Source organism: Microcebus murinus, chromosome 1 (assembly GCF_040939455.1).
Source record: "Microcebus murinus isolate Inina chromosome 1, M.murinus_Inina_mat1.0, whole genome shotgun sequence".
NCBI classification, from domain to species: Eukaryota; Metazoa; Chordata; class Mammalia; order Primates; family Cheirogaleidae; genus Microcebus; species Microcebus murinus.
In genome coordinates this window covers 152,985,688-152,998,968 of record NC_134104.1, presented here as the reverse complement: position 1 = coordinate 152,998,968, position 13,281 = coordinate 152,985,688, and the positions used below count along the sequence as shown (strand labels likewise).

The 13,281-nt window shown below is 40.3% G+C and overlaps 1 long non-coding RNA gene and 1 other non-coding gene across 2 annotated transcripts; both read right to left on the bottom strand.

Annotated features, from left to right (window-relative positions):
- Window positions 1–1,843: 1,843 nt before the first annotated feature.
- On the bottom strand, window positions 1,844–2,006 carry LOC142874833 (U1 spliceosomal RNA). The gene has a single exon (XR_012922431.1). It is a non-coding gene; the product is annotated as a U1 spliceosomal RNA (small nuclear RNA).
- A 4,068-nt stretch (window positions 2,007–6,074) lies between these two features.
- On the bottom strand, window positions 6,075–7,037 carry LOC105874901 (uncharacterized). The gene is made up of 2 exons (XR_012921392.1): window positions 6,918–7,037; window positions 6,075–6,540 (listed from the first exon to the last, which is right to left on the bottom strand). It is a non-coding gene; the product is annotated as an uncharacterized LOC105874901 (long non-coding RNA).
- Between the last annotated feature and the right edge of the window lie 6,244 nt (window positions 7,038–13,281).

The window sequence follows — 13,281 nt, the reverse complement described above, 5'->3', positions numbered from 1 at the left end:
CAGGCATGAGCCACCGCGCCCAGCTGAAAAACATATTCTTTTATGCCTTTTCCCCCTGTTCATTATTATGTTACTGAAATTTAACCACTTAACCATTTTGGTAGGTATAGTTGAAAACTTCATTCATTTTCAGTGTTATTTAGTAGTTCATTATATAAATATACTGTAGTTGATAGACATTTGCCAATACTGGTATGAACATGTCTTTTGGTGTCCAAAAGTTTTAGTTTATATATCTAAGAGTGTATAATTGTTGGGTTGTAGAGTATTCAACTCTACTAGGTAATGCCAACTTGTTTTCCAAAACCACTGTATCAATGAACATTCCCATCAGCAACATATTATGCCTGATCTCCCTGATACAACTTTTCAAATGTTTCTTGGCATTAATTTTTCCTTTTCTGTGATATTTGCCAATTTTAAAAACTGGGTTATCTTTTTCTTAATTTTCATGTGTTCTATATATATATTCTAGATCAGTGCTGTCCAATAGAAATAAAATATAAGTCACAAGTGTAATTTTAAATTTTCTAGAAGGCACATTAAAAAAAGGGAAAAACAGGTGAAATTAATTTGAATAATACATTTCACTTAACCTAATAATAGCATTTACTTACCAAAATATTTCAACATGTAGTAAACTTTTGGGGGCTGGGCGTGGTGGCTCATGCCTATAATCCTAGCATTCTGGGGGACTAAGGCAAGGGGATCACTTGAGGTCAGGAGTTAGGGACCAGCCTGAGCAAAAGCAAGACCCAATTAAAATTAGCTGGGAGTAGTAGTGCATGCCTGTATTCTCAGCTGCTCAGGTGGCTGAGGCAGGAGGATTGCTTAAGCCCAGGAATGTGAGGTTGCAGTGAGCTATGATGATACCACTGCACTCTAGTAGGGACAACAGAGCAAGACCCTGTTTCAAAAGAAAAAAACAAAAAACTGTTTTTGTACTGTTTGAAATCTGGTATGTATTTATATTTAAAACACATCTTCATTTGGCCTAGCTACATTTGAAGTACTCAATAGCCACATGTAGTTAGTATTGGACAGTATAGTTCTAGATTTTTTTTTTTTTTTTTTTTTTGAGACAGAGTCTCGCTTTGTTGCCCAGGCTAGAGTGAGTGCCATGGCGTCAGCCTAGCTCACAGCAACCTCAAACTCCTGGGCTCAAGCGATCCTCCTGCCTCAGCCTCCCGAGTAGCTGGGACTACAGGCATGTGCCACCATGCCCGGCTAATTTTTTGTATATACATTAGTTGGCCAATTAATTTGTTTCTATTTATAGTAGAGATGGGGTCTCGCTCTTGCTCAGGGTGGTTTCGAACTCCTGACCTTGAGCAATCCGCCCTCCTCGGCCTCCCAGAGTGCTAGGATTACAGGCGTGAGCCACCGCGCCCGGCCTAGATTTTTTTTTTTATAGTAATTTGTGTTGCAGATCTTTCCTTCCAGATTATGATTTTTCTTTATACTTTTTGTATTTTTTTGTTTTTGTTTTTGTCAACTGATCTGGGACTTTATATACTTTTTGTCTTTTGATGACAACAGTTTCAAGAGAGTTGATTTTGTTTTCTTTGATTTGCACTTTGAGTTTTGAGAAATTTTCCCCTTTCACTAGGGCATGTTCCAAAGAAAATGTATTATTCTATATACCAAATCTTTTCATCTTTTGCCTTTTATATTAAAGTCTTTGATCCATCTAGAATTGACTTGTAGGTATAATATGAAAAATCCATTTCTATTATTTCTCCAAATAGATAACCAATGGTCCCAGCTCCAATATTTTAGTGTTGATGTTAATTTTGTAAATAGGACATTTTTTTTTTTTTTTTTTTTTTTTTTTTTTTTTTATCAGGGGAAAGCGCGAACGCAGTCCCCCACTACCACAAATTATGCAGTCGAGTTTCCCACATTTGGGGAAATCGCAGGGGTCAGCACATCCGGAGTGCAATGGATAAGCCTCGCCCTGGGAAAACCACCTTCGTGATCATGGTATCTCCCCTGCCAGGTCGTAAATAGGACATTTTATTTACTTTTACTTGCTAACTTCTACCTGCTATGAAAATACAGTTGATTTTTTAATTTGGGAAACTTGATAAATTGTCATAATTCTACATATTATTTTGTAAATTATTTTGGGTCTTCTAAGACAATCACATCACGTACAAATAATTCTTTTTTATTCCTTATGTGTTTTATTTCTTTCATTGTTTTATTTTGCTGGCTAGGACAAGTATAATGTTGAACAGATATGGTGATAGTACCTTGTTTTATTCTTTTTTTTTTTTTTTTTTGAGACAGAGTCTCGCTTTGTTGCCCAGGCTAGAGTGAGTGCCATGGCATCAGCCTAGCTCGTAGCAACCTCAAACTCCTGGGCTCAAGCAATCCTTCTGCCTCAGCCTCCCGAGTAGCTGGACTTTACGGGCATGTGCCACCATGCCCAGCTAATTTTTTCTATATATATTAGTTGGCCAATTAATTTCTTTCTATTTATAGTACAGACTGGGTCTCACTCTTGCTCAGGCTGGTTTCAAACTCCTGAACTCGAGCAATCCGCCTGCCTCGGCCTCCCAGAGTGCTAGGATTACAGGCGTGAGCCACCGCGCCTGGCCTGTTTTATTCTTAATTTTGAAGAAAATGTTTTATTTCACCATTGTATATAATAGTTGCTCTAGGTTTTTTGGTGGATACCTTTCTATCAGGTTAAAGAAGTGCTCTTCTATTCCTGGTTTGCTAGGAATTTTTTTCCTTTTTTATTTTTCTTAAAACAGTTGCTGCATTTTAACACTTTTTCCTGCATCTAAAGGTATTTGGTTGTCTAATATGTATTAGCTTCCTATTGCTGCTTTAACAAATCACTATGAACTTAGAAGCTAAGACAACCCAAATTTATTATTTTACAGCTCTGCATCTCAGAAGTCTAGTGTGGGGTTTAACTGACCTAAAAAGTTTTGGCAGGCTGCATTCTTTTCTGGAGGCTCTAAGGGAAAATCTATTTCCTGTTCATTTGGGTTGTTGGCAGAATTCTGTTCCTTTAGGTTGTAGGACGATGATCCCTGTTTTCTTACTGACTGTAAACTGAGTGAGAATCATTTTCATCTTAAAGAGGTTACCACATTCCTAGGCTCATGGCCCCTTTCCTCCATTTTCAAAGCTAACAATGAGTAGGTTGAGTCCTTGTCCCTTTGTCTCTTAGACCAACCCTTCTGCTTTCCTCTTCTAATTTTAAGAACTAGTGAATGGGCCTACCCAGATAATCCAGGATAATCTCCCCACCCCATGGTCTATGACCTCAATCACATCAAAGTTCCTTTTGCCATGTAAAGTAATATATTCACAGATTCCGGGGATTAGGGAGTGGACAGTTTTGAGGAACCATTATTTTGCTTGCCATGCCATCATAATTTGTTAATATGGTGGATTACTTGAAAAGATTTGCAATATTGAACCCAACCTTGAATTCCTGAAATAAACTCAACTGGATAATGATTATTATCTTTTTAACAAATTGCTGGATTTGCTTTAAATAGTATATTGTTCAGAATTATTGCATCTTTGTTGAAGAATGAGAATGGCTTGAAATTTTTCTTTTTCCTGTCTGGGTCTGCCTGTGCCTCTGTTCATCTATCCTCTCTCCATCCCTTCCTTTATGTGGAAAAATTGACTGCTGTTTGTTTTTTTAACTTTGTCTTAAAGACTTTGACTGATTTGTTTTTTAATAGTTCTAGGATAAAACAGGTTTTCTATTTCACATTGAGTCAGTTTTGCTAATCTGCATTTTCTAAGAAAGTTGACAAATTTTCACATTGACATCAAATTATTCTTAACTTTGTTAATTCTATAATCTCTGTAGTTTTCATAGTTTTGTTTATTTAATTAATTTATTTATTTTTGAGACAGAGTCTTGCTTTGTTGCCCAGGCTAGAGTGAGTGCCGTGGCGTCAGCCTAGCTCACAGCAACCTCAAACTCCTGGGCTCAAGCGATCCTGTTGCCTCAGCCTCCTGAGTAGCTGGGACTACAGGCATGCACCACCATGCCTGGCTAATTTTTTTTTTTCCTATATATATTAGTTGGCCAATTGATTTATTTCTATGTATAGTAGAGACGGGGTCTCGCTCTTGCACAGGCTGATTTTGAACTCCTGACCTCGAGCAATCCACCTGCCTCGGCCTCCCAGAGTGCTAGGATTACAGGTGTGAGCCACCTCGCCCGGCCAGTTTCCATAGTTTTGTTTTCATTTTTTGTTTCTTTTGTTTTTTCCCCAATTTGCCAGAGGCTGTTAATAGTCTTTTTAAAAAATCAAGTCTTGACTTGTACAGCTTCTGCACCATATGCCTTCTATTTCTTTTTTATTTTTATTTATTTATTTTTTTGAGACAGAGCCTCACTTTGTTGCTCAGGCTAGAGTGAGTGCTGTGGCCTCAGCCTAGCTCACAGCAACCTCAATCTCCGGGGCTCAAGCAATCCTACTGCCTCAGCCTTCTGAGTAGCTGGGACTACAGGTGGCCCGGCTAATTTTTTCTATATATGTATTTTTAGTTGGTCAATTAGTTTCTATTTTTAGTAGAGACAAGTCTCGCTCAGGCTGGTTTCAAACTCCTGACCTTGAGCAATCTACCCGCCTCAGCCTCCCAGAGTGCTAGGATTACATGCCTTCTATTTCTTTCATTAATTTTGTACTGTGATCTTTATTATTTTTTACTTCTACTTTAGTTCTTAAATTCTTAACTTTGAGAAACAATTTATTATTTTCAGTCTTTTTACCCAAAACATAAGCATTTAAAGCTCTAAATTTTCCTCTAATACTGCTTTAGCTATATTTTACAATTTTCCTATTTTATGATTCCCATTATGATTTTTTTAACCAATGAGTTATTTGCAAGTATGCTTTTGGATTTTCAAATGTACCCCCATCCTGCCCATATACACTTAGTGATTTCTAACTTAACTGTATGGTAGTCAAAGAATGTGGCCTGTATAATAGTAATCATTTACAATTTATTGAGAATTACCATATGGACTTAAAAGTGGACAATTTACATAAACTATCCACACATGCATTAGTAGCATGTGAATTCTCTAATTGTTGAATGTAACACTTTTTATATGTCCATTAGTTCAATCTTCTTAATTATGTTGCTCATCTCTTCTCATTCTTGTCTGCAAGATCTATTCATTATTTTGAAGTGTGTGAAAATTTTTACTATAGTGGTATCAATTTCTCCTTGTAGTTCCGTCACATTTTACTTTTTATTTTTTTAGGGGATATGTAATTTTGGTACATGTATGTTTAGAATTCTAAAGTTCTAGCCTGGAGACCTGAACTTTTTGTCATTATTTAGTAATGACATTTATTTATTTATTTTTTTTGAGACAGAGTCTCGTTTGTTGACCAGGCTAGAGTGAGTGCTGTGGCATCAGCCTAGCTCACAGCAACCTCAAACTCCTGGACTCAAGCAATCCTTCTGCCTCAGCCTCTCGAGTAGCTGGGACTACAGGCATGCACCACCATGCCCGGCTAATTTTTATATATATATTAGTTGGCCAATTAATTTCTTTCTCTTTATAGTAGAGACGGGGTCTTGCTCTTGCTCAGGCTGGTTTTGAACTCCTGACCTCGAGCAATCCGCCCGCCTCAGCCTCCCAGAGTGCTAGGATTACAGGCGTGAGCCACCACGCCCGGCTGACATTTATTTTTAGTTTGTCTGATGTTAACTTAGCTCTACCAGCTTTCTATTGTTATATTAGCGTGACATCTTTTTCTAACCTTTTTCATCTTTTTGTGTTCTTGGGTTTAAGAATATCTAATAATATGTGGCTGAATTTTATTTTCTTGTCCATTTTACATTTAAAAAAATTAGTTTATTCCATTTATATTTACTGTAATTACTGAAATATTTTCATTTATTTTTATCATATTGTATTGTGATTTCTATTTGTCTCACTGTTTCTTTTTTCTATCTTCATATTGTGCCTTTTTTGGTATTTTTCTTCATTTTATTTTCTTCCTCTGTTCATTTGGAAATTATATACTCTTTTAGTAGTTACCCCACTCACTTTAAGTTACTTAAAAGAGTAAAGGTTAAAGTCAATCAATATTTTTATTCTCTTAAATAATACAAGGACCTTGGAAAACTTCAACTCCAACCCCACCTATCGCACTTCCAAATTATATGAATGTTATTTTGTTGTCCAGGGTATTAGTTCTATTTTGTTTTACTATCCACACAAATTACTTATTATCACTTACTTATTAATTTATTTGTTCATCATTCCTTTTTGTTATCAGGTTTTTTTGTTGGTGGTAAATTCCAGGTTTTTTGTTGAAAATGTCTTGAATCAGATTACCTGGTCCAAATCCTGGCTTTACTTCTCCTTAGTCATATGACCCTTGATATATATCTTAACCTCTGGAATCATTGGTTTATTTGTCTGTAAAACTGGGATAATCTTGAGTGCTTTTATCCTCTGTTGGGTAGGACAAGTCTTCGTGGAAGATGCAATGAGAAACTTCTGAGGAGATGAGTTCTCTGGAAGTGTGCCAAGATCTAAAATAAAACAGAATAAAACAAACATATACTATAATCACTTTCCTGAATGTTTGGTAACTGTGGGGAAGACAAGGTTAACACATATTGAAAAAAAGTTACCTAATAACAACATTCCTGTATACTTGAGGGTTGTAGTATGTGGTTCTTTTTAATAAATATTTTCAAGATCAATGAAATAGCTAGCTGTAGGAGCTTACAAAGGAGACTTTACAGAAGATAGTGCTTGGCTGGATGTCAACTTCTTAGCTAAGTCCAACAATCTAGTCTCAACAGAAAAATCCAATGTGAACACTAAGAGTTTCTAAAAGAGAAAGAATTGGTAAAAAACAGAAAAGATTTTCAGAAAAGAAGCAAAGTAATTATTCATTAAATACCTGGTACAGGCTGGTAGCGGTGGCTCACGCCCATAATCCTACTACTCTGGGAGGCCAAGGTGGGCAGATCTTTTGAGCTCAGGAGTTCCAGACCAGCCTGAGCAAGAACGAAACCCTGTCTCTACTAAAAATAGAAAGAAATTAATTGGCCAACTAAAAATATATAGAAAAAATTAGCCAGGCATTGTGGCACGTGCCTGTAGTCCCAGGTACTCGGGAGGCTGAGGCAGGAGGATTGCTTTAGCCCAGGAGTTTGGGTTGCTGTGAGCTAGGCTGATGCTATGGCCCTCTAGCCCGGGCAACAGAGTGAGTGAGACTTTGTCTCAAAATAAATAAATAAATAAATATAAATACCTGGTACATACAGGGTCACATACTATAAAATATGAAAGACAGACTGTTTCTGCCTACAACAAACTTATAAAAGTTGGGAACATAGGCCGGATGTGGCAGCTCATGCCTGTAATCCTAGCACTCTGGGAGGCCGAGGCAGGAGGATCACGCAAGGTCAGGAGTTCAAAAAAACCAGCCTGAGCAAGAGCGAGACCCTATCTCTACCAAAAATAGAAAGAAATTAATTGGCCAACTAAAATTATATAGCAAAAATTAGCCAGGCATGGTGGCGCATGCCTGTAGTCCCAGCTACTCAGGAGGCTGAGGCAGAAGGATCGTTTGAGCCCAGGGGTTTGTGGTTGCTGTGAGCTAGGCTGACGCCATGGCACTCCAGCCCGGGCAACAAAGTGAGACTCTGTCTCAAAAAAAAAAGTTGGGAAGATAGACATATTATGTAATTAAAATCATTTTAACAGGCTGGGCGTGGTGGCTCATGCCTGTAATCCTACTACTCTGGGAGGCAGAGGTGAGCAGATCTTTTGAGCTCAGGAGTTCAAGACCAGCCTGAGCAAGAGCGAGACCCCATGTCTACTAAAAAAAAAAAAAAAATAGAAATGGCACATGCCTGTAGTCCCAGCTACTTGGGAGGCTGAGGCAGGATAATCACTTGAGTCCAGGAGTTTGAGGTTGCTGTGAGCTAGGCTGATGCCAGGCAACAGAATGAGACTGTCTCAAAAAAAAAAAAAAATCAGTTAATAAAGCAACCTGAAACAGAAAGCTTGCTTGTACAGTAAAAACAACTATAGAGTTTGATAATAACATGTAGGAAGGTGATGATACATATATGTAAAAGGAGTTGTAGGAGGTAAAGCTCAGTGTATGTTGTGTATTGTTTTCTACATTCCTCTTACCTTGTGTTGGAATGTGTAGAATGAACATGAACAAAAATTAATTATAATTAAAAGATATACAACTATTACGTACCCATAATAATTAAAAATAAAAAAATTTAAAAATCAGTTATAATTAAAATAGTCTCCCCTTACCTATAGAGGATACATTCTAAGATCCCTAGTGGATGTCTAAAATTGAGGATAGTACCAAACCCTATATATGTTTTTTCTACACATAATTATGATAGTTTAATTTATAAATTAGGCATAGTAAGAAATTAACAATGAATAAAATAGAACAATTATAACAATATACTATAATAAAAGTTATGTGAGGCCGGGCGAGGTGGCTCACACCTGTAATCCTAGCTCTCTGGGAGGCCGAGGCGGGCGGATTGCTCAAGGTCAGGAGTTCAAAACCAGCCTGAGCAAGAGCGAGACCCCGTCTCTACTATAAATAGAAAGAAATTAATTGGCCAACTGATATATATGTAAAAAATTAGCCGGGCATGGTGGCGCATGCCTGTAGTCCCAGCTACTCGGGAGGCTGAGGCAGCAGGATTGCTCGAGCCCAGGAGTTTGAGGTTGCTGTGAGCTAGGCTGACGCCATGGCACTCACTCTAGCCTGGGCAACAAAGTGAGACTCTGTCTCAAAAAAAAAAAAAAAAAAAAAAAAAAAAGTTATGTGAATGTGATAGATTTATGTGGAGTAAATGGGTAGGGTGGCTTCCCCACTCAGCTGCAGCTATGGATTCAAGGGGGAATGACCTTTTCCTTCTCTCCCAGAGCCTTGGCCAGTTCCCATTTGAGGAAGCAGAACTTTGGCCTGGACACAAGGAAAAAAGGAACCACCCAGTGACACCTCAGATTACCTCACTGTTTTGATTTAAGTGGTTCTATGTTGTGTCTGTCCTGAGAATTGTCTGGTCAATATATTATCTCAATGGCTCCTCTGCCTTTTGGCTAAGATCAAGTGTAATATATTACCTCAAAAATTTGTTTACATATATTAATAGTTTTAGAGAATGTGCTCAGGGGATCAATTGGTGCTTCCTGCCCCAGCTACATTTTTTCTTTCTCCTACCTCTTTACGAAGTACCCGAAGCCTATCTATGGAGAATGACTGACCCTTGGACTTCTGTCTTCCCTAAAGCAAGAGATGCCAGAGTTGATTTTGTTTCAGAGTCACTACTGGGCACCCTAGGGTCCCCTGGGATGGGCATGGTCTGTGCCCAGAAGAGACAATAACAGCAGGTGCAATTTAAAGGTTCTTATGGGCTGGGCACAGTGGCTCACACCTGTAATCCCAGCTACTTGGGTGGCTGAAGGAGGAGGATTACTTAAGGCCTAGAGTTTGAGACCAACCTGGGCAACATAGCCAGATATCTGTACAAAAAATAGAAAAATTAGCTGGGTGTGGTGGCACGTGCCTGTAGTCTCAGCTACTGGGGAGCCTGAGGTGGTAGGATCACTTGTGCCCAGGAGTTTGAGGTTGTATGGTGAGGTATGATGACACCACTGTACTCTAGCCTGGACAATAAAGTGAGACCCTGTCTTAGAAAAACAAACAAACAAACCAAGGTTCTTATGGTTTTCAGCACCGTGGGATGGAATGTCTCCTTTTCTATTTTTTTTTTTTTTTTGGAGACAGGTTCTCCTGTCACACAGGCTGGAGTACATAGCTCACTCCAGCCTGGAGCTCCTGGGCTTAAGCGATCCTACTGCCTTAGCCTTCAGAGTAGCTAGGACTACAGGCACGTGCCACCATGCCTGGTTGGAATGCCTTTTATGTTTCATATTAGGACTTTTATCTATTTTTTTTTTTTTGAGACAGAGTCTCGCTTTGTTGCCCAGGCTAGAGTGAGTGCCGTGGCGTCAGCCTAGCTCACAGCAACCTCAGACTCCTGGGCTCAAGCGATCCTCCTGCCTCAGCCTCCCGAGTAGCTGGGACTACAGGCATGTGCCACCATGCCCGGCTAATTTTTTTCCATATATATTAGTTGGCCAATTAATTTCTTTCTATTTATAGTAGAGACGGGGTCTCGCTTTTGCTCAGGCTGGTTTCGAACTCCTGACCTCGAGTGATCCCCCCCCCCTCGGCCTCCCAGAGTGCTAGGATTACAGGCATGAGCTACGGCACCCGGCCCTTTTATCTATTTTTATTTATTTTTAAATCTCAGAAAAGAAGGTATGGGGACTTTTAGATTAGATATTTTCTTTTAAACACATTTGCTGAAGCCTTTATGTAAGAAAGTAGGGGACAATGAGTATTTATTAAAACCAAATTATTTCATGGATGTCATCAGGAAGCTAGGCTTAAGTATGTGTTCTGAGGATGCATTTTTCTTTACTTAAAAACATGAGTCCAGGCTGGGCGTGGTGGCTCACGCCTGTAATCCTAGCACTCCGGAAGGCCGGAGGCCGAGGCAGGAGAATTGGTGGAGGTCAGGAGTTTGAGAGCAGCCTGAGCCAGGGCGAGACCCTGTCTCTATTAAAAATAGAAAGAAATTTGTTGGGCAACTAAAAATATATAGAAAAAATTAGCCGGGCATGGTGGTGCCTGCCTGTAGTCCCAGCTACTCGGGAGGGTGAGGCAGAAGGATTGCTTGAGCCCATGGGTTTGAGGTTGCTATGAGCTAGGCTGATACCACGGCTCTCTAGTCTGGGCAAGAGAGTGAGAGTCTGTCTCAAAACAAACCAAAAAACATGAGTCAAAAGAACTAGTGCTGTCATAGATGATGACACTGCCCATAACAACTCAGTTCATTTATTTCTGTCTGGGGCTTAGAATTCCCCACTGATCCCTATAGTTTGACATACTTATTGCATTGGGTTCTGACCAAACCAAGGCTATCTGAGACTATGCATTTCAGAGCCCAGGTGCACCTCCTGCAAGAAAATTGCCAACTTTGTTATTAAGGAGATAGGAAGCCTGCACCTGACTGCTTTTTCCCTCATTCATCTCAGCTTAGATCCTTATCACTTCACACTTAGGTTGTTTCAGCCACCTCCACCTAAAATAGCCCTTTACTGCCTGCCTATCCAAAGTCAAATGGTTCCCAGTGGGCCCATGGCCCATTGAGCCCATGTGACATCTAAGGTACAGGGCCTCAACTATTCTTTTTTTTTTAAGAGACAGGGTCTTGCTCTATTGTCCAGGCTAGAGTGCAATGGTGCCATCATAGCTCACTAAACTTGAACTCCTGGATTCAAGGGATCCTCTCACTTCCCAAGGTGCTGGGATTACAGGTGTGAGCTACTGTACCCAGTCTTCTTTTTTTTTTTTTTTTGAGAAAGACTCTTGCTTTGTTGCTTGGGCTAGAGTGAATGCCGTGGCATCAGCCTAGCTCACAGCAACCTCAAACTCCTGGGCTCAAGCAATCCTTCCACCTCAGCCTCCCAAGTAACTGGGACTACAGGCACGAGTCACCACGCCTAGTTAATTTTTTGTTTCTATTTTTAGTTGACTGGCTAATTTTTTTTTTTGTATTTTTAGTAGAGATGGGTCTCACTGTTGCTCAAGCTGGTCTTGAACTCCTGACCTCAAGCAATCCTCCTGCCTCGGCCTCCCAGAGTACTAGGATTACAGGCATGAGCCACTGTGCCCAGCCTGTACCCAGTCTTTTTTAAAGCCCAAAAGATACCACTCACTGGGCATTTAATGAAAGGCATTGTGTCAGCATGTTGACAACATTCTCTGTCTGGTGGATAATATCCCCAGACAGATATAATAGGTGAGGCACCGGAAGCATGAGAAGCAACATGCTCAAAGTCACATAGCTAGAAAGTGGATGGTACAATGCTGGGTAGAGCTGCCTTTTAACCAGTGCACTATAATGTCTGAATAAGTAATAATACAATTATTATATTAATAGCCACTATAATGCCTGAATGATGCTGACATTTATTTAAAGTTTAGGGCTTTACAAATGTTATTTCATTCAATCATCACAACAGTGAGAAGACCAGTTCACACCAATATTCTCAGTTTAAGGTGAGAAAAACCACAGGGAAATTTGTAACCACAGGGAAATTAGTCACATGCACCCTGTGTAAAGAGGCCTTGGGGAGACTGGAACCTAGGGTGTCAGATGGACCCTGGACCTTGATGCTGCTGAAAGTACCAGAAAAAAAATGCCAAAACAAACCCTAAGTGATAATAAAACACTAATAGACACTGCTAGGCTACATATATGTAACGGATACATATAAAAAAGTTAGCTAGTGAAGGATATTTAATCTTTTAGATTACATTTAATTATGACACATACCTTAATCCAACGGTTTGCTGGTAAAACGCGATTCAATATTAGAGTGACAGAAAAAAAAACCCCACCCCATGAATCCTCAATTTCAAAGTTACCAATTGCCATAAATTGAATCCCTAATTTCAAGGTTATCAATTGCCATAAACTCTTCAACGTCCTGAAAGTTTAGCTATGGATTATGTATTCCTGTTTCTCTTTCCAAAAATAACTAAAAACCTATAGCCTCTCAAGTTATCCTACTTAATCCTTTTTTTTCCCCAGAGTCTCACTCTGTCACCCTGGGTAGAGTGCAGTGGAGTTAGTTTAGCTCACAGCAACCTCCAACTCCTGGGCTCAAGCGATCCTCCTGGCTCAGCCTCCCGAGTAGCTGGGACTACAGGCGTGAGCCACCATGCCCGACCCTTATTTAATCTCATCTTTTCATTTTTGCAAGTAATTAATAACCTTCGGTCAGGACGCTGCCTCCAAGGCCTCAAGAACCATGCAGAAGATGGGAGCTGGAGCCTTCCAGATTTTGGGGTGGGGGCAGAATACTGTGCCGAGGTGGAGGGTAGGAGGTGGTGGGGACGCCGCCCAGAGCTGGGCGATGCGGGCAGAAGACCCGGAGGGCGCGGGGTGCACCTAGGGAGATCGGCCTGAGAGCGAATCCTCGGCCTAGCTCCACTTCTGTACTCGCTAAGCGGACGAGAAGAGGCAACGCGTAGAGAGAGCGAGAAGGAAAAATAGAAAAGGGGCGAGTAGGGCGAGAGACCCGGGAGAAGCAGCCCCGCGTTACCTCAGAGCCCAGAGGTCTAGGGGAGGGCTCTTCGGCACCGCCGCGGACTCTGGGGCTCCCGGAGAGCCGCCGGAGAGGGAGGATAGGCTCCTGAC